The following is a 26,144-nucleotide window of genomic DNA, read 5'->3' on the forward strand; positions in this document are numbered from 1 at the left end:
TTTTTAAAAAGTGGAAGCAACACCATTTTTAGACATGGAATTTCATCCCGAAACTCATCCTGGTATCCGTTTTTGCATTTGGCTTCACAAAAAAAATTCGCTTCAAAAAACATTTTGGTTCCTGGGCAGCCTTTTTCCTGACCGCGGAGTCACGCGTTTTCTTCCCCAGGCACCAAAAAGGCTCAATTTTTAAAAGGTGGAAGCAACACCATTTTTAGACATGGAATTTCATCCCGAGACTCATCCCGTTGTCCGTTTTTGCATTTGGCTTCAAAAAACATTTTGGTTCCTGGGCAGCCTTTTTCCTGACCACGGAGTCACGCGTTTTCTTCCCCAGGCCACAAAAAGGCTCGATTTTTAAAAAGTGGAAGCAACACCATTTTTAGACATGGAATTTCATCCCGAAACTCATCCTCATGTCCGTTTTTGCATTTGGCTTCAAAAAAAAATTTGGCTTCAAAAAACATTTTGGTTCCTGGACAGCATTTTTCCTGACCGCGGAGACACACGTTTTCTTCCCCAGGCACCAAAAAGGCTCGATTTTTAAAACGTGGAAGCAACACCATTTTTAGACATGGAATTTCATCCCGAAATTCTTCCTGGTGTCCGTTCTTGCATTTGGCTTAAAAAAAAAATTTCGCTTCAAAAAACATTCTGTTTCCTGGGCAGCCTTTCTCCTGACCGCGGAGTCACGCGTTTTCTTCCCCAGGCACCAAAAAGGCTCGATTTTTAAAAAGTGGAAGCAACACCATTTTTAGACATGGAATTTCCTCCGGAAATTCTTCCTGGTGTCCCTTTTTGCATTTGGCTTCAAAAAAAAATTTGGCTTCAAAAAACATTCTGGTTCCTGGGCAGCCTTTTTCCTGCCCGCGGAGTCACGCATTTTCTTCCCCAGGCACCAAAAAGGCTCGATTTTTAAAAAGTGGAAGCAATACCATTTTTAGACATGGAATTTCATCCCGAAATTCTTCCTGGTGTCCGTTTTTGCGTTTGGTTTAAAGAAACAAATTTGAGTTCAAAAACCATTTTGGTTTCTGGGCAGCATTTTTTCTGACCGCGGAGTCACGCGTTTTCTTCGCCAGGCACTAAAAAGGCTCGATTTTTAAAAAGTGGAAGCAACACCATTTTTAGACATGGAATTTCATCCCGAAACTCATCCTGGTGTCCGTTTTTGCATTTGGCTTCAAAAAGAAAAATTGGCTTCAAAAAACGTTTTGGTTCCTGGGCAGCTTTTTTCCTGGCTGCGGAGTCACGCGTTTTCTTCCCCAGGCACCAAAAAGGCTCGATTTTTAAAAAGTGGAAGCAACACCATTTTTAGACATGGAATTTCATCCCGAAACTCATCCTCATGTCCGTTTTTGCATTTGGCTTCAAAAAAATATTTGGCTTCAAAAAACATTTTGGTTCCTGTGCAGCCTGTTTCCTGACCGCGGAGTCAAGCATTTTCTTCCCCAGGCACCAAAAAGGCTCGATTTTTAAAAAGTGGAAGCAACACCATTTTTAGACATGGAATTTCATCCCGAAATTCTTCCTGGTGTCCGTTCTTGCATTTGGCTTCAAAAAAAATTTGGCTTCAAAAAACATTCTGCTTCCTGGGCAGCCTTTTTCCTGACCGCGGAGTCACGCGTTTTCTTCCCCAGGCACCAAAAAGGCTCGATTTTTAAAACGTGGAAACAACACCATTTTTAGACATGGAATTTCATCCCGAAATTCTTCCTGGTGTCCGTTCTTGCATTTGGCTTAAAAAAAAAATTTCGCTTAAAAAAACATTCTGGTTCCTGGGCAGCCTTTCTCCTGACCGCGGAGTCACGCGTTTTCTTCCCCAGGCACCAAAAAGGCTCGATTTTTAAAAAGTGGAAGCAACACCATTTTTAGACATGGAATTTCCTCCGGAAATTCTTCCTGGTGTCCCTTTTTGCATTTGGCTTCAAAAAAAAATTTGGCTTCAAAAAACATTCTGGTTCCTGGGCAGCCTTTTTCCTGCCCGCGGAGTCACGCATTTTCTTCCCCAGGCACCAAAAAGGCTCGATTTTTAAAAAGTGGAAGCAATACCATTTTTAGACATGGAATTTCATCCCGAAATTCTTCCTGGTGTCCGTTTTTGCGTTTGGTTTAAAGAAACAAATTTGAGTTCAAAAACCATTTTGGTTTCTGGGCAGCATTTTTTCTGACCGCGGAGTCACGCGTTTTCTTCGCCAGGCACTAAAAAGGCTCGATTTTTAAAAAGTGGAAGCAACACCATTTTTAGACATGGAATTTCATCCCGAAACTCATCCTGGTGTCCGTTTTTGCATTTGGCTTCAAAAAGAAAAATTGGCTTCAAAAAACGTTTTGGTTCCTGGGCAGCTTTTTTCCTGGCTGCGGAGTCACGCGTTTTCTTCCCCAGGCACCAAAAAGGCTCGATTTTTAAAAAGTGGAAGCAACACCATTTTTAGACATGGAATTTCATCCCGAAACTCATCCTCATGTCCGTTTTTGCATTTGGCTTCAAAAAAATATTTGGCTTCAAAAAACATTTTGGTTCCTGTGCAGCCTGTTTCCTGACCGCGGAGTCAAGCATTTTCTTCCCCAGGCACCAAAAAGGCTCGATTTTTAAAAAGTGGAAGCAACACCATTTTTAGACATGGAATTTTATCCCGAAATTCTTCCTGGTGTCCGTTCTTGCATTTGGCTTTAAAAAAAAATTTGGCTTCAAAAAACATTCTGCTTCCTGGGCAGCCTTTTTCTTGCCCGCGGAGTCACGCGTTTTCTTATTCAGGCACCAAAAAGGCTCGATTTTTAAAAAGTGGAAGCAACACCATTTTTAGACATGGAATTTCATCCCGAAACTCATCCTGGTGTCCGTTTTTGCATTTGGCTTCACAAAAAAAATTCGCTTCAAAAAACATTTTGGTTCCTGGGCAGCCTTTTTCCTGACCGCGGAGTCACGCGTTTTCTTCCCCAGGCACCAAAAAGGCTCAATTTTTAAAAGGTGGAAGCAACACCATTCTTAGACATGGAATTTCATCCCGAGACTCATCCCGGTGTCCGTTTTTGCATTTGGCTTCAAAAAAACAAAATTGGCGTCAAAAAACATTTTGGTTCCTGGGCAGCATTTTTTCTGATCACGGAGTCACGCGTTTTCTTCCCTAGGCACCAAAAAGGCTCGATTTTTAAAAACTGGAAGCAACACCATTTTTTGACATGGAATTTTATACCGAAATTCTTCCTGGTGTCCGTTTTTGCATTTGGTTTAAAGAAACAAATTTGAGTTCAAAAAACATTTTGGTTCCTGGGCAGCATTTTTTCTGACCGCGGAGTCACGCGTTTTCTTCCCCAGGCACCAAAAAGGCTCAATTTTTAAAAACTGGAAGCAACACCATTTTTAGACATGGAATTTCATCCCGAAACTCATCCTCATGTCCGTTTTTGCATTTGGCTTCAAAAAAAAATTTGGCTTCAAAAAACATTTTGGTTCCTGGGCAGACTTTTTCCTGACCGCGGAGTCATGCGTTTTCTACCCCAGGCACCAAAAAGGCTCGATTTTTAAAAAGTGGAAGCAACACCATTTTTAGACATGGAATTTCATCCCGAAACTAATCCCGGTGTCCGTTTTTGCATTTGGCTTCAAAAAAAAATTTGGCTTCAAAAAACATTTTGGTTCCTGGGCAGCCTTTTTCTTGCCCGCGGAGTCACGCGTTTTCTTCTTCAGGCACCAAAAAGGCTCGATTTTTAAAAAGTGGAAGCAACACCATTTTTAGACATGGAATTTCATCCCAAAACTCATCCTGTTGTCCGTTTTTGCATTTGGCTTCAAAAAAAAAATTTGGGTTCAAAAAACATTTTGGTTCCTGGGCAGCCTTTTTCCTGACCGCAGAGTCATGCGTTTTCTACCCCAGGCACCAAAAAGGCTCGATTTTTAAAAAGTGGAAGCAACACCATTTTTAGACATGGAATTTCATCCCAAAACTCATCCTGTTGTCCGTTTTTGCATTTGGCTTCAAAAAAAAAAATTTGGGTTCAAAAAACATTTTGGTTCCTGGGCAGCCTTTTTCCTGACCGCAGAGTCATGCGTTTTCTACCCCAGGCACCAAAAAGGCTCGATTTTTAAAAAGTGGAAGCAACACCATTTTTAGACATGGAATTTCATCTCGAAACTAATCCCGGTGTCCGTTTTTGCATTTGGCTTCAAAAAAAATTTGGCTTCAAAAAACATTTTGGTTCCTGTGCAGCCTGTTTCCTGACCGCGGAGTCAAGCATTTTCTTCCCCAGGCACCAAAAAGGCTCGATTTTTAAAAAGTGGAAGCAACACCATTTTTAGACATGGAATTTCATCCCGAAATTCTTCCTGGTGTCCGTTCTTGCATTTGGCTTTAAAAAAAAATTTGGCTTCAAAAAACATTCTGCTTCCTGGGCAGCCTTTTTCCTGACCGCGGAGTCACGCGTTTTCTTCCCCAGGCACCAAAAAGGCTCGATTTTTAAAACGTGGAAACAACACCATTTTTAGACATGGAATTTCATCCCGAAATTCTTCCTGGTGTCCGTTCTTGCATTTGGCTTAAAAAAAAAATTTCGCTTCAAAAAACATTCTGGTTCCTGGGCAGCCTTTCTCCTGACCGCGGAGTCACGCGTTTTCTTCCCCAGGCACCAAAAAGGCTCGATTTTTAAAAAGTGGAAGCAACACCATTTTTAGACATGGAATTTCCTCCGGAAATTCTTCCTGGTGTCCCTTTTTGCATTTGGCTTCAAAAAAAAATTTGGCTTCAAAAAACATTCTGGTTCCTGGGCAGCCTTTTTCCTGCCCGCGGAGTCACGCATTTTCTTCCCCAGGCACCAAAAAGGCTCGATTTTTAAAAAGTGGAAGCAATACCATTTTTAGACATGGAATTTCATCCCGAAATTCTTCCTGGTGTCCGTTTTTGCGTTTGGTTTAAAGAAACAAATTTGAGTTCAAAAACCATTTTGGTTTCTGGGCAGAATTTTTTCTGACCGCGGAGTCACGCGTTTTCTTCGCCAGGCACTAAAAAGGCTCGATTTTTAAAAAGTGGAAGCAACACCATTTTTAGACATGGAATTTCATCCCGAAACTCATCCTGGTGTCCGTTTTTGCATTTGGCTTCAAAAAGAAAAATTGGCTTCAAAAAACGTTTTGGTTCCTGGGCAGCTTTTTTCCTGGCTGCGGAGTCACGCGTTTTCTTCCCCAGGCACCAAAAAGGCTCGATTTTTAAAAAGTGGAAGCAACACCATTTTTAGACATGGAATTTCATCCCGAAACTCATCCTCATGTCCGTTTTTGCATTTGGCTTCAAAAAAATATTTGGCTTCAAAAAACATTTTGGTTCCTGTGCAGCCTGTTTCCTGACCGCGGAGTCAAGCATTTTCTTCCCCAGGCACCAAAAAGGCTCGATTTTTAAAAAGTGGAAGCAACACCATTTTTAGACATGGAATTTTATCCCGAAATTCTTCCTGGTGTCCGTTCTTGCATTTGGCTTTAAAAAAAAATTTGGCTTCAAAAAACATTCTGCTTCCTGGGCAGCCTTTTTCTTGCCCGCGGAGTCACGCGTTTTCTTATTCAGGCACCAAAAAGGCTCGATTTTTAAAAAGTGGAAGCAACACCATTTTTAGACATGGAATTTCATCCCGAAACTCATCCTGGTGTCCGTTTTTGCATTTGGCTTCACAAAAAAAATTCGCTTCAAAAAACATTTTGGTTCCTGGGCAGCCTTTTTCCTGACCGCGGAGTCACGCGTTTTCTTCCCCAGGCACCAAAAAGGCTCAATTTTTAAAAGGTGGAAGCAACACCATTTTTAGACATGGAATTTCATCCCGAGACTCATCCCGGTGTCCGTTTTTGCATTTGGCTTCAAAAAAACAAAATTGGCGTCAAAAAACATTTTGGTTCCTGGGCAGCATTTTTTCTGATCACGGAGTCACGCGTTTTCTTCCCTAGGCACCAAAAAGGCTCGATTTTTAAAAACTGGAAGCAACACCATTTTTTGACATGGAATTTTATACCGAAATTCTTCCTGGTGTCCGTTTTTGCATTTGGTTTAAAGAAACAAATTTGAGTTCAAAAAACATTTTGGTTCCTGGGCAGCATTTTTTCTGACCGCGGAGTCACGCGTTTTCTTCCCCAGGCACCAAAAAGGCTCAATTTTTAAAAACTGGAAGCAACACCATTTTTAGACATGGAATTTCATCCCAAAACTCATCCTGTTGTCCGTTTTTGCATTTGGCTTCAAAAAAAAAATTTGGGTTCAAAAAACATTTTGGTTCCTGGGCAGCCTTTTTCCTGACCGCAGAGTCATGCGTTTTCTACCCCAGGCACCAAAAAGGCTCGATTTTTAAAAAGTGGAAGCAACACCATTTTTAGACATGGAATTTCATCCCAAAACTCATCCTGTTGTCCGTTTTTGCATTTGGCTTCAAAAAAAAAAATTTGGGTTCAAAAAACATTTTGGTTCCTGGGCAGCCTTTTTCCTGACCGCAGAGTCATGCGTTTTCTACCCCAGGCACCAAAAAGGCTCGATTTTTAAAAAGTGGAAGCAACACCATTTTTAGACATGGAATTTCATCTCGAAACTAATCCCGGTGTCCGTTTTTGCATTTGGCTTCAAAAAAAAATTTGGCTTCAAAAAACATTTTGGTTACTGGGCAGCCTTTTTCCTGACCGCGGAGTCACGCGTTTTCTTCCCCAAGCACCAAAAAGGCTCGATTTTTAAAAAGTGGAAGCAACACCATTTTTAGACATGGAATTTCATCCCGAAACTCATCCTGGTATCCGTTTTTGCATTTGGCTTCACAAAAAAAATTCGCTTCAAAAAACATTTTGGTTCCTGGGCAGCCTTTTTCCTGACCGCGGAGTCACGCGTTTTCTTCCCCAGGCACCAAAAAGGCTCAATTTGTAAAAGGTGGAAGCAACACCATTTTTAGACATGGAATTTCATCCCGAGACTCATCCCGGTGTCCGTTTTTGCATTTGGCTTCAAAAAACATTTTGGTTCCTGGGCAGCCTTTTTCCTGACCGCGGAGTCACGCGTTTTCTTCCCCAGGCCACAAAAAGGCTCGATTTTTAAAAAGTGGAAGCAACACCATTTTTAGACATGGAATTTCATCCCGAAACTCATCCTCATGTCCGTTTTTGCATTTGGCTTCAAAAAACATTTTGGTTCCTGGGCAGATTTTTTCCTGACCGCGGAGTCATGCGTTTTCTTCCCCAGGCACCAAAAAGGCTCAATTTTTAAAAAGTGGAAGCAACACCATTTTTAGACATGGAATTTCATCCCGAAACTCATCCCGGTGTCCGTTTTTGCATTTGGCTTCAAAAAAAAAATTTAGCTTCAAAAAACCTTTTGGTTCCTGGGCAGCCTTTTTCCTGAGTCACGCGTTTTCTTCCCCATGCACCAAAAAGGCTCGATTTTTAAAAAGTGGAAGCCACACCATTTTTAGACATGGAATTTCATCCCGAAACTCATCCTGGTATCCGTTCTTGCATTTGGCTTCAAAAAAAAATGTAGGTTCAAAAAAACCTTTTGGTTCCTGGGCTGCATTTTTCCTGACCGTGGAGTCACGCGTTTTCTTCCCCAGGCACCAAAAAGGCTCGATTTTTAAAAAGTGGAAGCAACACCATTTTTAGACATGGAATTTCATCCCGAAACTAATCCCGGTGTCCGTTTTTGCATTTGGCTTCAAAAAAAAATTTGGCTTCAAAAAACATTTTGGTTCCTGGGCAGCCTTTTTCTTGCCCGCGGAGTCAAGCGTTTTCTTCCCCAGGCACCAAAAAGGCTCGATTTTTAAAAAGTGGAAGCAACACCATTTTAAGACATGGAATTTCATCCCGAAACTCATCCTGGTGTCCGTTTTTGCATTTGGCTTCAAAAAAAAAATTTGGGTTCAAAAAACATTTTGGTTCCTGGGCAGCCTTTTTCCTGACCGCAGAGTCATGCGTTTTCTACCCCAGGCACCAAAAAGGCTCAATTTTTAAAAGGTGGAAGCAACACCATTTTTAGACATGGAATTTCATCCCGAGACTCATCCCGGTGTCCGTTTTTGCATTTGGCTTCAAAAAAAAATGTATCTTCAAAAAAACCTTTTGGTTCCTGGTCTGCATTTTTCCTGACCGCGGAGTCACGCGTTTTCTTCCCCAGGCACCAAAAAGGCTCGATTTTTAAGAAGTGGAAGCAACACCATTTTTGGACATGAAATTTCATCCCGAAACTCATCCTGGTGTCCGTTTTTGCATTTGGCTTCAAAAAAAAAATTTAGCTTCAAAAAACCTTTTGGTTCCTGGGCAGCCTTTTTCCTGAGTCACGCGTTTTCTTCCCCAGGCACCAAAAAGGCTCGATTTTTAAAAAGTGGAAGCCACACCATTTTTAGACATGGAATTTCATCCCGAAACTCATCCTCATGTCCGTTTTTGCATTTGGCTTCAAAAAACATTTTGGTTCCTGGGCAGATTTTTTCCTGACCGCGGAGTCATGCGTTTTCTTCCCCAGGCACCAAAAAGGCTCAATTTTTAAAAAGTGGAAGCAACACCATTTTTAGACATGGAATTTCATCCCGAAACTCATCCCGGTGTCCGTTTTTGCATTTGGCTTCAAAAAAAAAATTTAGCTTCAAAAAACCTTTTGGTTCCTGGGCAGCCTTTTTCCTGAGTCACGCGTTTTCTTCCCCAGGCACCAAAAAGGCTCGATTTTTAAAAAGTGGAAGCCACACCATTTTTAGACATGGAATTTCATCCCGAAACTCATCCTGGTATCCGTTCTTGCATTTGGCTTCAAAAAAAAATGTAGGTTCAAAAAAACCTTTTGGTTCCTGGGCTGCATTTTTCCTGACCGTGGAGTCACGCGTTTTCTTCCCCAGGCACCAAAAAGGCTCGATTTTTAAAAAGTGGAAGCAACACCATTTTTAGACATGGAATTTCATCCCGAAACTAATCCCGGTGTCCGTTTTTGCATTTGGCTTCAAAAAAAAATTTGGCTTCAAAAAACATTTTGGTTCCTGGGCAGCCTTTTTCTTGCCCGCGGAGTCAAGCGTTTTCTTCCCCAGGCACCAAAAAGGCTCGATTTTTAAAAAGTGGAAGCAACACCATTTTAAGACATGGAATTTCATCCCGAAACTCATCCTGGTGTCCGTTTTTGCATTTGGCTTCAAAAAAAAAATTTGGGTTCAAAAAACATTTTGGTTCCTGGGCAGCCTTTTTCCTGACCGCAGAGTCATGCGTTTTCTACCCCAGGCACCAAAAAGGCTCAATTTTTAAAAGGTGGAAGCAACACCATTTTTAGACATGGAATTTCATCCCGAGACTCATCCCGGTGTCCGTTTTTGCATTTGGCTTCAAAAAAAAATGTATCTTCAAAAAAACCTTTTGGTTCCTGGTCTGCATTTTTCCTGACCGCGGAGTCACGCGTTTTCTTCCCCAGGCACCAAAAAGGCTCGATTTTTAAGAAGTGGAAGCAACACCATTTTTGGACATGAAATTTCATCCCGAAACTCATCCTGGTGTCCGTTTTTGCATTTGGCTTCAAAAAAAAAATTTAGCTTCAAAAAACCTTTTGGTTCCTGGGCAGCCTTTTTCCTGAGTCACGCGTTTTCTTCCCCAGGCACCAAAAAGGCTCGATTTTTAAAAAGTGGAAGCCACACCATTTTTAGACATGGAATTTCATCCCGAAACTCATCCTGGTATCCGTTCTTGCATTTGGCTTCAAAAAAAAATGTAGGTTCAAAAAAACCTTTTGGTTCCTGGGCTGCATTTTTCCTGACCGCGGAGTCACGCGTTTTCTTCCCCAGGCACCAAAAAGGCTCGATCTTTAAAAAGTGGAAGCAACACCATTTTAAGACATGGAATTTCATCCCGAAACTCATCCTGGTGTCCTTTTTTGCAGTTGGGTTGAAAAAAAAAATTTGGCTTCAAAAAACATTTTGGTTCCTGGGCAGCCTTTTTCCTGACCGCGGAGTCACGCGTTTTCTTCCCCAAGCACCAAAAAGGCTCGATTTTTAAAAAGTGGAAGCAACACCATTTTTAGACATGGAATTTCATCCCGAAACTCATCCTGGTATCCGTTTTTGCATTTGGCTTCACAAAAAAAATTCGCTTCAAAAAACATTTTGGTTCCTGGGCAGCCTTTTTCCTGACCGCGGAGTTACGCGTTTTCTTCCCCAGGCACCAAAAAGGCTCAATTTTTAAAAGGTGGAAGCAACACCATTTTTAGACATGGAATTTCATCCCGAGACTCATCCCGGTGTCCGTTTTTGCATTTGGCTTCAAAAAACATTTTGTTTCCTTGGCAGCCTTTTTCCTGACCGCGGAGTCACGCGTTTTCTTCCCCAGGCCACAAAAAGGCTCGATTTTTAAAAAGTGGAAGCAACACCATTTTTAGACATGGAATTTCATCCCGAAACTCATCCTCATGTCCGTTTTTGCATTTGGCTTCAAAAAACATTTTGGTTCCTGGGCAGATTTTTTCCTGACCGCGGAGTCATGCGTTTTCTTCCCCAGGCACCAAAAAGGCTCAATTTTTAAAAAGTGGAAGCAACACCATTTTTAGACATGGAATTTCATCCCGAAACTCATCCCGGTGTCCGTTTTTGTATTTGGCTTCAAAAAAAAAATTTAGCTTCAAAAAACCTTTTGGTTCCTGGGCAGCCTTTTTCCTGAGTCACGCGTTTTCTTCCCCAGGCACCAAAAAGGCTCGATTTTTAAAAAGTGGAAGCAACACCATTTTTAGACATGGAATTTCATCCCGAAACTCATCCTGGTATCCGTTCTTGCATTTGGCTTCAAAAAAAAATGTAGGTTCAAAAAAACCTTTTGGTTCCTGGGCTGCATTTTTCCTGACCGTGGAGTCACGCGTTTTCTTCCCCAGGCACCAAAAAGGCTCGATTTTTAAAAAGTGGAAGCAACACCATTTTTAGACATGGAATTTCATCCCGAAACTAATCCCGGTGTCCGTTTTTGCATTTGGCTTCAAAAAAAAATTTGGCTTCAAAAAACATTTTGGTTCCTGGGCAGCCTTTTTCTTGCCCGCGGAGTCAAGCGTTTTCTTCCCCAGGCACCAAAAAGGCTCGATTTTTAAAAAGTGGAAGCAACACCATTTTAAGACATGGAATTTCATCCCGAAACTCATCCTGGTGTCCGTTTTTGCATTTGGCTTCAAAAAAAAAATTTGGGTTCAAAAAACATTTTGGTTCCTGGGCAGCCTTTTTCCTGACCGCAGAGTCATGCGTTTTCTACCCCAGGCACCAAAAAGGCTCAATTTTTAAAAGGTGGAAGCAACACCATTTTTAGACATGGAATTTCATCCCGAGACTCATCCCGGTGTCCGTTTTTGCATTTGGCTTCAAAAAAAAATGTATCTTCAAAAAAACCTTTTGGTTCCTGGTCTGCATTTTTCCTGACCGCGGAGTCACGCGTTTTCTTCCCCAGGCACCAAAAAGGCTCGATTTTTAAGAAGTGGAAGCAACACCATTTTTGGACATGAAATTTCATCCCGAAACTCATCCTGGTGTCCGTTTTTGCATTTGGCTTCAAAAAAAAAATTTAGCTTCAAAAAACCTTTTGGTTCCTGGGCAGCCTTTTTCCTGAGTCACGCGTTTTCTTCCCCAGGCACCAAAAAGGCTCGATTTTTAAAAAGTGGAAGCCACACCATTTTTAGACATGGAATTTCATCCCGAAACTCATCCTGGTATCCGTTCTTGCATTTGGCTTCAAAAAAAAATGTAGGTTCAAAAAAACCTTTTGGTTCCTGGGCTGCATTTTTCCTGACCGCGGAGTCACGCGTTTTCTTCCCCAGGCACCAAAAAGGCTCGATCTTTAAAAAGTGGAAGCAACACCATTTTAAGACATGGAATTTCATCCCGAAACTCATCCTGGTGTCCTTTTTTGCAGTTGGGTTGAAAAAAAAATTTTGGCTTCAAAAAACATTTTGGTTCCTGGGCAGCCTTTTTCCTGACCGCGGAGTCACGCGTTTTCTTCCCCAAGCACCAAAAAGGCTCGATTTTTAAAAAGTGGAAGCAACACCATTTTTAGACATGGAATTTCATCCCGAAACTCATCCTGGTATCCGTTTTTGCATTTGGCTTCACAAAAAAAATTCGCTTCAAAAAACATTTTGGTTCCTGGGCAGCCTTTTTCCTGACCGCGGAGTTACGCGTTTTCTTCCCCAGGCACCAAAAAGGCTCAATTTTTAAAAGGTGGAAGCAACACCATTTTTAGACATGGAATTTCATCCCGAGACTCATCCCGGTGTCCGTTTTTGCATTTGGCTTCAAAAAACATTTTGTTTCCTTGGCAGCCTTTTTCCTGACCGCGGAGTCACGCGTTTTCTTCCCCAGGCCACAAAAAGGCTCGATTTTTAAAAAGTGGAAGCAACACCATTTTTAGACATGGAATTTCATCCCGAAACTCATCCTCATGTCCGTTTTTGCATTTGGCTTCAAAAAACATTTTGGTTCCTGGGCAGATTTTTTCCTGACCGCGGAGTCATGCGTTTTCTTCCCCAGGCACCAAAAAGGCTCAATTTTTAAAAAGTGGAAGCAACACCATTTTTAGACATGGAATTTCATCCCGAAACTCATCCCGGTGTCCGTTTTTGTATTTGGCTTCAAAAAAAAAATTTAGCTTCAAAAAACCTTTTGGTTCCTGGGCAGCCTTTTTCCTGAGTCACGCGTTTTCTTCCCCAGGCACCAAAAAGGCTCGATTTTTAAAAAGTGGAAGCAACACCATTTTTAGACATGGAATTTCATCCCGAAACTCATCCTGGTATCCGTTCTTGCATTTGGCTTCAAAAAAAAATGTAGGTTCAAAAAAACCTTTTGGTTCCTGGGCTGCATTTTTCCTGACCGCGGAGTCACGCGTTTTCTTCCCCAGGCACCAAAAAGGCTCGATTTTTAAAAAGTGGAAGCAACACCATTTTTAGACATGGAATTTCATCCCGAAACTAATCCCGGTGTCCGTTTTTGCATTTGGCTTCAAAAAAAAATTTGGCTTCAAAAAACATTTTGGTTCCTGGGCAGCCTTTTTCTTGCCCGCGGAGTCAAGCCTTTTCTTCCCCAGGCACCAAAAAGGCTCGATTTTTAAAAAGTGGAAGCAACACCATTTTAAGACATGGAATTTCATCCCGAAACTCATCCTGGTGTCCTTTTTTGCAGTTGGGTTGAAAAAAAAAATTTGGCTTCAAAAAACATTTTGGTTCCTGGGCAGCATTTTTTCTGACCGCGGAGTCACGCGTTTTCTTCCCCAGGCACCAAAAAGGCTCGATTTTTAAAAAGTGGAAGCAACACCATTTTTAGACATGGAATTTCATCCCAAATCTCATCCTGTTGTCCGTTTTTGCATTTGGCTTCAAAAAAAAAATTTGGGTTCAAAAAACATTTTGGTTCCTGGGCAGCCTTTTTCCTGACCGCAGAGTCATGCGTTTTCTACCCCAGGCACCAAAAAGGCTCAATTTTTAAAAGGTGGAAGCAACACCATTTTTAGACATGGAATTTCATCCCGAGACTCATCCCGGTGTCCGTTTTTGCATTTGGCTTCAAAAAACATTTTGGTTCCTGGGCAGACTTTTTCCTGACCGCGGAGTCATGCGTTTTCTTCTCCAGGCACCAAAAAGGCTCGATTTTTAAAAAGTGGAAGCAACACCATTTTTAGACATGGAATTTCATCTCGAAACTAATCCCGGTGTCCGTTTTTGCATTTGGCTTCAAAAAAAAATTTGGCTTCAAAAAACATTTTGGTTCCTGGGCAGCCTTTTTCCTGACCGCCGAGTCACACGTTTTCTTCCCCAAGCAACAAAAAGGCTCGATTTTTAAAAAGTGGAAGCAACACCATTTTTAGACATGGAATTTCATCCCGAAACTCATCCTGGTATCCGTTTTTGCATTTGGCTTCACAAAAAAAATTCGCTTCAAAAAACATTTTGGTTCCTGGGCAGCCTTTTTCCTGACCGCGGAGTCACGCGTTTTCTTCCCCAGGCACCAAAAAGGCTCAATTTTTAAAAGGTGGAAGCAACACCATTTTTAGACATGGAATTTCATCCCGAGACTCATCCCGTTGTCCGTTTTTGCATTTGGCTTCAAAAAACATTTTGGTTCCTGGGCAGCCTTTTTCCTGACCACGGAGTCACGCGTTTTCTTCCCCAGGCCACAAAAAGGCTCGATTTTTAAAAAGTGGAAGCAACACCATTTTTAGACATGGAATTTCATCCCGAAACTCATCCTCATGTCCGTTTTTGCATTTGGCTTCAAAAAACATTTTGGTTCCTGGGCAGACTTTTTCCTGACCGCGGAGTCATGCGTTTTCTTCCCCAGGCACCAAAAAGGCTCAATTTTTAAAAAGTGGAAGCAACACCATTTTTAGACATGGAATTTCATCCCGAAACTCATCCCGGTGTCCGTTTTTGCATTTGGCTTCAAAAAAAAATGTATCTTCAAAAAAACATTTTGGTTCCTGGGCTGCATTTTTCCTGACCGCGGAGTCACGCGTTTTCTTCCCCAGGCACCAAAAAGGCTCGATTTTTAAGAAGTGGAAGCAACACCATTTTTGGACATGAAATTTCATCCCGAAACTCATCCTGGTGTCCGTTTTTGCATTTGGCTTCAAAAAAAAATTTAGCTTCAAAAAACCTTTTGGTTCCTGGGCAGCCTTTTTCCTGAGTCACGCGTTTTCTTCCCCAGGCACCAAAAAGGCTTGATTTTTAAAAAGTGGAAGCCACACCATTTTTAGACATGGAATTTCATCCCGAAACTCATCCTGGTATCCGTTCTTGCATTTGGCTTCAAAAAAAAATGTAGGTTCAAAAAAACCTTTTGGTTCCTGGGCTGCATTTTTCCTGACCGCGGAGTCACGCGTTTTCTTCCCCAGGCACCAAAAAGGCTCGATTTTTAAAAAGTGGAAGCAACACCATTTTTAGACATGGAATTTCATCCCGAAACTAATCCCGGTGTCCGTTTTTGCATTTGGCTTCAAAAAAAAATTTGGCTTCAAAAAACATTTTGGTTCCTGGGCAGCCTTTTTCTTGCCCGCGGAGTCAAGCCTTTTCTTCCCCAGGCACCAAAAAGGCTCGATTTTTAAAAAGTGGAAGCAACACCATTTTAAGACATGGAATTTCATCCCGAAACTCATCCTGGTGTCCTTTTTTGCAGTTGGGTTGAAAAAAAAAATTTGGCTTCAAAAAACATTTTGGTTCCTGGGCAGCATTTTTTCTGACCGCGGAGTCACGCGTTTTCTTCCCCAGGCACCAAAAAGGCTCGATTTTTAAAAAGTGGAAGCAACACCATTTTTAGACATGGAATTTCATCCCAAATCTCATCCTGTTGTCCGTTTTTGCATTTGGCTTCAAAAAAAAAATTTGGGTTCAAAAAACATTTTGGTTCCTGGGCAGCCTTTTTCCTGACCGCAGAGTCATGCGTTTTCTACCCCAGGCACCAAAAAGGCTCAATTTTTAAAAGGTGGAAGCAACACCATTTTTAGACATGGAATTTCATCCCGAGACTCATCCCGGTGTCCGTTTTTGCATTTGGCTTCAAAAAACATTTTGGTTCCTGGGCAGACTTTTTCCTGACCGCGGAGTCATGCGTTTTCTTCTCCAGGCACCAAAAAGGCTCGATTTTTAAAAAGTGGAAGCAACACCATTTTTAGACATGGAATTTCATCTCGAAACTAATCCCGGTGTCCGTTTTTGCATTTGGCTTCAAAAAAAAATTTGGCTTCAAAAAACATTTTGGTTCCTGGGCAGCCTTTTTCCTGACCGCCGAGTCACACGTTTTCTTCCCCAAGCAACAAAAAGGCTCGATTTTTAAAAAGTGGAAGCAACACCATTTTTAGACATGGAATTTCATCCCGAAACTCATCCTGGTATCCGTTTTTGCATTTGGCTTCACAAAAAAAATTCGCTTCAAAAAACATTTTGGTTCCTGGGCAGCCTTTTTCCTGACCGCGGAGTCACGCGTTTTCTTCCCCAGGCACCAAAAAGGCTCAATTTTTAAAAGGTGGAAGCAACACCATTTTTAGACATGGAATTTCATCCCGAGACTCATCCCGTTGTCCGTTTTTGCATTTGGCTTCAAAAAACATTTTGGTTCCTGGGCAGCCTTTTTCCTGACCACGGAGTCACGCGTTTTCTTCCCCAGGCCACAAAAAGGCTCGATTTTTAAAAAGTGGAAGCAACACCATTTTTAGACATGGAATTTCATCCCGAAACTCATCCTCATGTCCGTTTTTGCATTTGGCTTCAAAAAACATTTTGGTTCCTGGGCAGACTTTTTCCTGACCGCGGAGTCATGCGTTTTCTTCCCCAGGCACCAAAAAGGCTCAATTTTTAAAAAGTGGAAGCAACACCATTTTTAGACATGGAATTTCATCCCGAAACTCATCCCGGTGTCCGTTTTTGCATTTGGCTTCAAAAAAAAATGTATCTTCAAAAAAACATTTTGGTTCCTGGGCTGCATTTTTCCTGACCGCGGAGTCACGCGTTTTCTTCCCCAGGCACCAAAAAGGCTCGATTTTTAAGAAGTGGAAGCAACACCATTTTTGGACATGAAATTTCATCCCGAAACTCATCCTGGTGTCCGTTTTTGCATTTGGCTTCAAAAAAAAATTTAGCTTCAAAAAACCTTTTGGTTCCTGGGCAGCCTTTTTCCTGAGTCACGCGTTTTCTTCCCCAGGCACCAAAAAGGCTTGATTTTTAAAAAGTGGAAGCCACACCATTTTTAGACATGGAATTTCATCCCGAAACTCATCCTGGTATCCGTTCTTGCATTTGGCTTCAAAAAAAAATGTAGGTTCAAAAAAACCTTTTGGTTCCTGGGCTGCATTTTTCCTGACCGCGGAGTCACGCGTTTTCTTCCCCAGGCACCAAAAAGGCTCGATTTTTAAGAAGTGGAAGCACCAGGATGAGTTTTGGGATGAAATTCCATGTCTAAAAATGGTGTTGCTTCCACTTTTTAAAAATCGCGCCTTTTTGGTGCCTGGGGAAGAAAACGCGTGACTCCGCGGTCAGGAAAAGGCTGCCCAGGAACCAAAATGTTTTTTGAAGCGAAATTTGTTTCTTTAAACCAAATGCAAAAACGGACACCAGGATGAGTTTCGGGATGAAATTCCATGTCTAAAAATGGTGTTGCTTCCACTTTTTAAAAATCGAGCCTTTTTGGTGCCTGGGGAGGAAAACGCATGACTCCGCGGTCAGGAAAAATGCTGCCCAGGAAGCAAAAGGTTTTTTGAAGTCAAATTTGTTCCTTTAAACCAAATGTAAAAACGGACACCAGGATGAGTTTCGGGATGAAATTCCATGTCTAAAAATGGTGTTGCTTCCACTTTTTAAAAATCGAGCCTTTTTGGTGCCTGGGGAAGAAAACGCGTGACTCCGTGGTCAGGAAGGAGAGGGAGATGAGATGGAGGAGGAGAGAGGGGGAGGAGAGGCAGAAGGAGAAGGTGGAGGGGGGAGAGGGAGTGGGAGAGGGAAGAAAGGAAAAAGTAGAAGGAGAGGGAGAGGAGAGGGAGAGGGAAGAGAGGAAGAAGGAAAAGGAGACTTCTTTCTCTGATGTCTCCCTGCTGCCTCCAACTGCCTTCTTTAACCTAGCCATGCTTTCTTGGAAAGTCACCCACTAATGTATGTTTGATCCTGGTTTGCGTTTCTAACCACCCACCCCCACGCCCCCCTCAGTCAGTTTTATTAGCAACCGTGGCATCAGCTGGCACTTGATCTTCTCGTTCTGTCCTTTAAGCTCCCCCCAAATCCATCAGATCTTTACAGTGTCACCACATTGTCATCCTATGATCTAATCATCCTATTTCCCCATCCTCGCTTCCTTATAGCTTCGTCTAGACACAAATGACAAAATAACAGTGATTTGCAGAGATGGGCAACACTGCTTCCAAACAGCAGAAAAAGAGCGACTGAGAGAGGGAGAGGGAGGGAGGGAGGGAGGGAAGCTCTGAAAATCCCTATGAACCAGCAAGCTCATTATCGGCTTTGGTCAATTAAGGAGAAAGAAACTGACACTTTTCTTTCTTGGGGCAAAGGCTCTGGATGAGAAACCTTGGAGAAAGTGATTTGTGGGGTGAGAGTGCTGTAGGGTGGTCACACATGAGCGGAAAAAGAGAAAAAACTGAAGGCAGTAAGAACAAAGTCTGTCCATCAAAGCAGAACAGCAGGCCGCCGGTAAATCAGGATCCTCGTGATGGTATCTTGAGTGCATAATCTTGTTAAGAGCGGATGCTTCAGAAGATGTCCCTCCCCAGTTGAAGATTTCTGGAGTGGTTCTTTTTCTCAGTTCTTCCCCTTCTACCAAAGAGGGCTCCTTCCTTCCTCTCTCCCTCCCTCCCTCCCTTCCCTCCCTCCCTCCCCCCTCCCTCCTTCCTTCCTTCCTTCCCTCCCTCCCTCCCTTTCTTTCTTCCTTCCCTCCAGGGGTGGGTTCTACTTACCTGGTTTACTACTACTGGTACTACTATTACTACTACTACTACTTTACTACTGGTTCGCCTCTCACGCGCGCTCTTCTGCACATGTGCAGATCACCTATGATGACGTCCGGGTCAGTGGGCAGAGCCTCCCACCGGTTTTACTACTGGTTCTTGCGAACCGGTCCGAAACGGGGGCAACCCACCACTGCTTCCCTCCCTCTCCCCTTCCTTCCTTCCTTCCTTCCTTCCTTCCTTCCTTCCTTCCTTCCTTCCTTCCTTCCTTCCTTCCTTCCTTCCTTCCCTCCCCCCTCCCCCTTCCTTCTTTCTTTCTTTCTTTCCTTCCTTCCTTTCTTTCTTCTCTCCCTCCTTCCCTCCCTCCCTCCTTCCCTCCCTCCCTCCCTCCTTCCTTCCTCCTTGTCCCTTCTCCCCTCCCCCCTCTCCCTTTTTATGGATTTTTTCCAACTCTCCTTTTTTTTGGTCTTCAAATGTCGGTTGATTTTCCTGGTTTCTTATGGACCATATTTCCAGAATATGCTCCTAAAGGAGCCTTCTTCTCCCCACCTAAAAATAAATAAATAATTAAGGTTGACCCATCCAATTGTGTCTGGTGCACAGTGCTTATCTGTTTCTTAGCCAAGGGAGCTACTGTTGTCTGAAGACATTTTCCATAGTCATGTTGCCAGCATGGCCATATGTTGAGGTGCACGGAAGTCTCCTAGCTTTCTACCAAATTGGTATCTATTTATCTACTTGCATGTTTTCGAACTGCTGGATGGGCAGGAGCTGGAGTGAGGAACGGGAACTCACCCCGGCATGAGGCACTCGGGTCTCACTCTTTCCAGCTGACAAGCTCAGCATCTTTAACCATCAAGCCATCACGTCTCCTTAAAAATTAAACACCCCAAACAAAATTGGGACTTGAACGAGGCATGGAAATGTAGGGCTCCCTATGACTGTGAAGGTGAACCTATGGCACACGTGCGAGAGGTGGCATGCATCACCCTCTCTGTCGGCACGCAAGGTGTCGCCCCAGTTCAGCTCTGCTGTGCATGCGCGAGCACCTCCTGCCAGCCAGCTGATCTTCAAGTCTCTGCCATGCATGCATGGGGGGACAGGGTGCGTGCAGGGGTGCGTGCACATCCAGAGGAGGGGTGCACGCAGGGATGCTGTGCGTTCATGCACGGGAGGCAGGGCACATGCGGGGAGCATGCGAGGAGCTGCACACACATTGCATTTTGGGGGTTTGGGCATGTGCTTTGGGCACCCAGTCCAGAAAAGGTTAGCCATCACTGCCCTATGATCTTTGGAGCTTCGAAGCAGAGCCAAAGGATTGCATCCTGAACCAGTGGTGAAATCCAATTTTTTTTTACTACCGGTTATGTAGGCGTGGCTTGGTGGGCATGGTGTGGCTTGGTGGGCGTGGCAGGGGAAGGATACTGCAAAATCCCCATTCCCTCCCCACTCCTGGAGGAAGGTTATTGCAAAACCCCCATTCCCTCCCCACTCCTGGGGGAAGGTTATTGCAAAATCTCCATTCCCACCCCATTCTGGGGCCAGCCAGAGGTGGCATTTGCCGGTTCTCCAAACTGCTCGAAATTTCTGCTACCGGTTCTCCAGAACCTGTCAGAACCTGCTGGATTTCAACCCCGTCCTGAACTAAACGATTTTTATCCAGGAGGATTTGGTTGTTAAGTTCAGTTTGGGAAATCTGCCCGTTTGCTAGGTTTCCAAAGGCATTTTTGTGATAGGACACATGAGTATCTGGCATTGCGTGCAACAGACTTAAATATCTCTTGGGTACACCTACATCCTTGAGGATGGCTGGAACGGTATTTGGACACTGGCCTGGGAATACAAAAGCTACCTCTCTAAAGCCAACACAATGTGAATTCTTATCTCATTATGCACAACAGTCTGTTATTTCTCTAGCAAAAAGAAAAAAGGAAGGACAGCATCGGTTGCTTAGAAACCATCAGTCATGTTTTTTTCCAACTATATCTTGTATCACAGCCAGCTCTGATATACTATTCTTTGTCTGTTTGTGTGGGTATGTGGGTTTTTTTTGTTGTTGTTTTTTTTGCTGGCATAGACATTTAATCCTTTTGTCTGTGTGTGTGTGTGTACAGGTTTGCTTAAGGTAAACTGCTTTCCGGATGCGAAGACCTCAATCCCCAGTCGTCTCAACAATGGGTGTGAAGGCTAGGGGATTCTGGGAATTGAAGTCCAAACATCTGGAGGTACCATGTTCAGAGTGAGATTACATGTTGTGAATTTCAGGGCCACTTTCTCTTCAAAGTGATTGAGGAGAAAAATCCCAGATTTGTTATTGTTGTTAGTTGTGAAGTCGTGTCCGACCTATCGCGACCCCATGGACAACGTTCCTCCAGGCCTTCCTGTCCTCTACCATCCTCTGGAGTCCATTTAAGCTCACGCCGACTGCTTCAGTGACTCCATCCAGCCACCTCGTTCTCTGCCGTCCCCTTCTTCTTTTGCCTCAATCATTCCCAGCATGAGGCTCTTCTCCAGGGAGTCCTTCCTTCTCATTCGGTGGCCAAAGTATTTGAGTTTCCTCTTCAGGATCTGGCCTTCTAAAGAGCACTCAGGGTTGATCTCCTCTAGGACTGATTGGTTGGGTCGCCTTGCAGTCCAAGGGACTTGCAAGAGTCTTCTCCAGCACCATCATTCAAAGGCCTCAATTCTTTGGCGCTCAGCCTTCCTTGTGGTCCAACTTTCACAGCCATACATTGCAACTGGGAAAACCATAGCCTTGACTATACGCACTTTTCTTGGCAGGGTGGTGTCTCTGCTTTTTAGTATGCTGTCTAACTTTGCCATAGCTTTCCTTTAATTACAATATAGCTACAAAAATCTATGCCTCCCAAGATCAGAATCACGCAAATCCAGGGTATTCCATATTTTTGCCTCCTTGTGACACTCCATGGAAGTGAAAGTTGGGCTGTTGAAAGAAGCAGGATGGGAAAAGTATGATGCCTTTGAACTTTTCTGTTGGGGGAAGAAGACTCCTGAGTAGAAGGTGGACAACCCTCAATCATTCCCAGCATTCAGCTCTTCTCTAGTGAGTCCTTCCTTCTCATTGGGTGGCCAAAGTATTTGAGTTTCCTCTTCAGGATCTGGCCTTCTAAAGAGCAATCAGGGTTGATCTCCTCTAGAACTGACCAGTTTGATCGCCTTGCAGTCCAAGGGACTCACAGGAGTCTTCTCCAGCACCAGAGTTCAAAGGCCTCCATTCTTTGACTGTGTCACAAATTCATTAAATTTAGGTTACAGGGTTGAACTTTTATGGAGTATGCCCTCAACACGATGATAAACAGGGTGTCAGCGTTCCAAGCAGTGGTGAAATCCAAATTTCTTACTACCGGTTCTGTGGGCTTGGCTTGGTGGGCGTGGCAGATACTGCAAAATCTCCATTCCCACCCCACTCTGGGACCAGGGCGAGGTAGTATTTGCTGGTTCTCTGAACCACTCAAAATTTCCGCTACTGGGTTCTCCAGAACCTGTTGGATTTCACCCCTGGTTCAAAGTAATGCACCCATAGAAAACAAACTCTGAGGCACTCGAGTTCCTCAAAGAACAGCTTATTTGGATATATCATATTATTGGCACAAATGGGTGAAAGCCGATTCTGAGATTTCCTACGAGGGAGCTGCCATCTACTTTGTTCCTTTGCATTTTTTTCCAACATCCCCCAAAATCCTTTTAACCAACAAGGAAGAAGGATTTGAAGATTGCCTCGAGACTGCTATTGTTGGTTGTCCTCTCTGTCAGGCCTATCTGTTCCTGGCTGACAGCCAAAAAAAAAAAAACAACCCTTGTGTGATTAATCAACAAACATTTCTTTAAATAGTTTGGAAACTGGGCTGAGATAAATGGGGGGAAAAAACCTGATTTCAGCACAGCGATGGAATGATGGATAATTGCCAACGGAAAAAAAAAAGCCACAATTCTTCATTTGCAGTCATGACCTGGTGCATAAGGATATCTAAGATAAGGAGCCCATTGAAGTTCCTCACCAGAGCTTCCGTTCCTTCTAATTGCACAGATTAGAAATCTTGTGAGCGATTTTGCTCACGGGAAAGCTGAACACTTTGGCCTGAAAACAAGCCATAAAAACAAGCGTGGCAGGGGAAGGATACTGCAAAATACCCATTCCTTCCCCACTCCAGGGGAAGGATACTACAAAATCCCCATTCCCTCCCCACTCCTGGGGGAAGGATATTGCAAAATCTCCATTCCCTCCCCAATCCAGGGGAAGGATACTGCAAAATCCCCATTCCCATCCCACTCTAGGGCCAGCCAGAGGTGGTATTTGCCGGTTTTCTGAACTGCTCGAAATTTCCGCTACCGGTTCTCCAGAACCTGTCAGAACCTGCTGGATTTCACCCCTGGTTTGACACCCCTGCTATAAAGGATAATACTGGGATGACCAAGGCAGATTTGAAGGAAGCAGTACGAGACAGAGAGGCATGGAGAGTGATGATCCATAGAGTGACCGCGGGTCGGACAGGACTGAATGGCTGACAATGACAACAATGATTTCTAGAAACTACACCCAAAGCTTTGAAGGGAAAAGGTTGTGAATATTGAGCATAGAGGATAATCAACCGTTTCAATCACTTCAGGAAGAGGAATTCTGTTCACTGTGTGGAGTTTACATGGCATACTCAACCCAAGCCAACATGCTCACAAGATGCTTTGGCAAAGAAATGGATAGATCTGGTTGGGGGGGAAAAAAGTAGAAATTCTAACTCAAAATGGCATCTAGCACCAAGAGAAGCATTTAAAAAGAATTTCACGTCTGGAATTAAAGCCACTTAATAGGTCCCTACGCTTTTATTATAAAGCAAACTGTTATTTATTCTTTTTTTAAAAAAATTAACTTATTACATAATGACTTGTAATTGCTAGTTTTCAGCTAGCCTTTAATGGGTTTTTTAAAAAAAAGAAACATCCAATTAAAAGCCAGTAAGTAATAGTTAACTACGTATTGCTTGGAATCTGTAATTAAGTATTTTTATTATTCCCTAACACAGGAATAGTTTGCAAAGATTGGATCAAAAAGGCATCGAGACGAAGGCTACACAATCATCCTGAATAGGAATACGGGTGTCAAAGGATGACGCACGCATCTTGACAAACACAAGCAAATATTATGACTTACACGGATGTGTCAGGTCTTGTTTAAGTGCATTCTTTGTCTGTTGATACCTAAACAGTCATTTTGATGCCATGGTGGTTGGAAAGCTATACCTATGCTTGGATTTCAGGGAACCTATTAATTATAGTAGATGTAATAACCATATCATGCCCACCTAGCAGTTCAAGAGCATGATGGTGCGAGTAGATAAATAGGTTGTCAGCACTTCAACCTGGATTTCTTCTAGTGCTGATATAAGAAGGAGAAGAGGGGGCAGCTGGCAAGAGGACGCTTGACTTCTCACCTACTTATTTTCCCTGAAGATAATATCCCCTAGGAGATGAGATGGGAGGGGGGGACATTCCTGGGAGCTTAAGTAGTAGATATGGGGAGAGTGATTTGGAAGAAGGCCAATGAGACGCAGAGAATTGGGGAACGGAAAGGGAAGGTTTGGGGTCAGGAAGTCAGAGTTGGCTACGCCACGATCGGGGGCAGGTTGTCGTGCTTAATAAAATGAAAGATTTCTTCAAAGACTATCTGTTTGGAAATGCAATTTATTTTATTTGAGACGACATCGAAACCTGACGTAGGTATCACTTTGACGGGAAGGTAATAGCGTTCTGTGTTTCGTCGCATGCTCTGTGCTGCAGCATGATTGACCCTGGAAACATCTTTTGACAATGCTGGCTCCCTCAGAAACAGAGATGAGCATCGGCCCCTAAAGTCGGACATGATTGCATAGAGGAAATTTTTGTTCTTGTTAGTTGCGAAGTTGCAAAAATGGAAGATGAGCCTTATCTATTTCCCGCGCTGGTCTCCCTGAATAGGTTTAACAACTATCCCCCGGTTTGGTTTCTGATGCCAACAGATGTTCATATACATCTCAGCTCATTATTCACAATATACTTGCAGCAGCTGTACGGAAGATCCTATGGCCCTCGGAAATCTTGCTTGCAATGCGCATTTCTTTGGAAACGCTGGTGTTTATTTTGACACAGTATTACCGCTACTATTCTTATTTTTTTCCAGTCCTGCTTTAATTCATCTTGGCTATTGTCTCTATGCCATGGGTTCCATTGGCGTCTACTGTAATATCCCAATTAAAGCTCAGAGACGCGGGAAGAAATTCCTCATTCATAAGAGCTGGCTCAGCCGGTTTTCACCAGATCTGTGCCAATATGATATTTTTGTTCTGACCTAGACCACACGAGTCGTCCCAAAAACCTGTTTTATTTTAACAGCTGTGAATTCTGTTCATTCACAGATGAGTCCCCAATAGTTGTAAAGAGTCCTTTGGGATAAAGCTGATAATCACCCACCTTTATCTCCTTTGACACGCTGCCAAAGACCTAATTGGCAAAGCCACACAGAGCCCAGAATCAAACAGAGCTTCAGACTTTAAACTGCACAGAATTAACAACGTTGCTTCCTGCAAAGGCCCATTTACCTTTGCTCCTCTAAGTCTTTTGGGAGGGGCCAATCATCTCCAAGCTCTACTCCTGATTCGTCCCTTTTGTTTTAAGTGTTCTTACCTTCTGGCAGCTCTGCGCATGTACGCACTGGGAACAGGCTCCCCCTGTTCCTCTGCCTCACTGACGTCCGACTCTGGAGGCATCAAGAGGGCCCTTTCTCTGCCTCCGAAGCAGAGTCCTTGTCCGAGCCTTCCCAGACTCCAGGACTGGCCCATGTTCCTCCCCAGCCTCCTCACTGCCAGCTCCGCATGCTGCTGGCGGACCACAACAATTTCCAATAAAGCTATTCTTTGAGGAACCCACCTGTCTCAGAGTTTTGCTTGCTTTGGGTCTATGACTTGGAACCCTGACAATCTTATTATCTACCTGATGACTGTCCCATACATATTTAGCTGCAAACTATGAATTCTTCTCCAAGATGTTAAGGCAGGGAAAGATCATCTCAGTAGTATCCTTTCCTTTAAAATACTTTGTCTTCTGAGATTAGGAAGGTCAGAAAATGGATTTTTCCCCCCCTTTTGGAGAAATTTTTAGAGTAGGGAATAATCAGAAGTAGCCAGAGTTGAATAAGTAGAACCAGATGAAAGTTTTGAGATGAAGATTTTGAGATATATTTTTTGGGAAGTTGTATAGATTTAAAGTCAATATAAGCAGGTGGCATACAAATGACATCAATCAATCAACACAAATGGTTGACTGTAAAAGTCTTCAAGAGATGGGAGGAGAGGGCATTAAAAATGGTTTCATATCTACTGGATTGAGAAATTTTGAGTGTTTGAGTTCTGCTTCTTCTCCTCTTCCTCCTCCTCCTCCTCCTCCTCCTCCTCCTCCTCCTCCTCCTCCTTCCCCTTCTTCTTCTTCCCCTTCTTCTCCTCCTCCTCCTCCTCCTCCTCCTTCTCCTCCTCCTCCTCCTCCTCCTCCTCCTCCTCCTCCTCCTCCTCCTCCTCCTCTTCCTCTTCCTCTTCCTCCTCTTCCTCTTTTACTATTTTAGGTGCTGAGAGGAATACAAAGTCTTGCTCCTCTGGCGGTCTCAACCATCGTTATTTGATGTGGTTGTGTCATGTCTTTGATGTTGTCTCTCCATCTTCTTCTGGGTCTACCTTTTGTTTTTTGAACTTCTCCTCTTTTTGTGTACCCCTCG

The sequence above is a fragment of the Pantherophis guttatus genome, chromosome 14 (assembly GCF_059756535.1).
Source record: "Pantherophis guttatus breed Tessera chromosome 14, ASM5975653v1, whole genome shotgun sequence".
Classification (NCBI taxonomy): Eukaryota; Metazoa; Chordata; class Lepidosauria; order Squamata; family Colubridae; genus Pantherophis; species Pantherophis guttatus.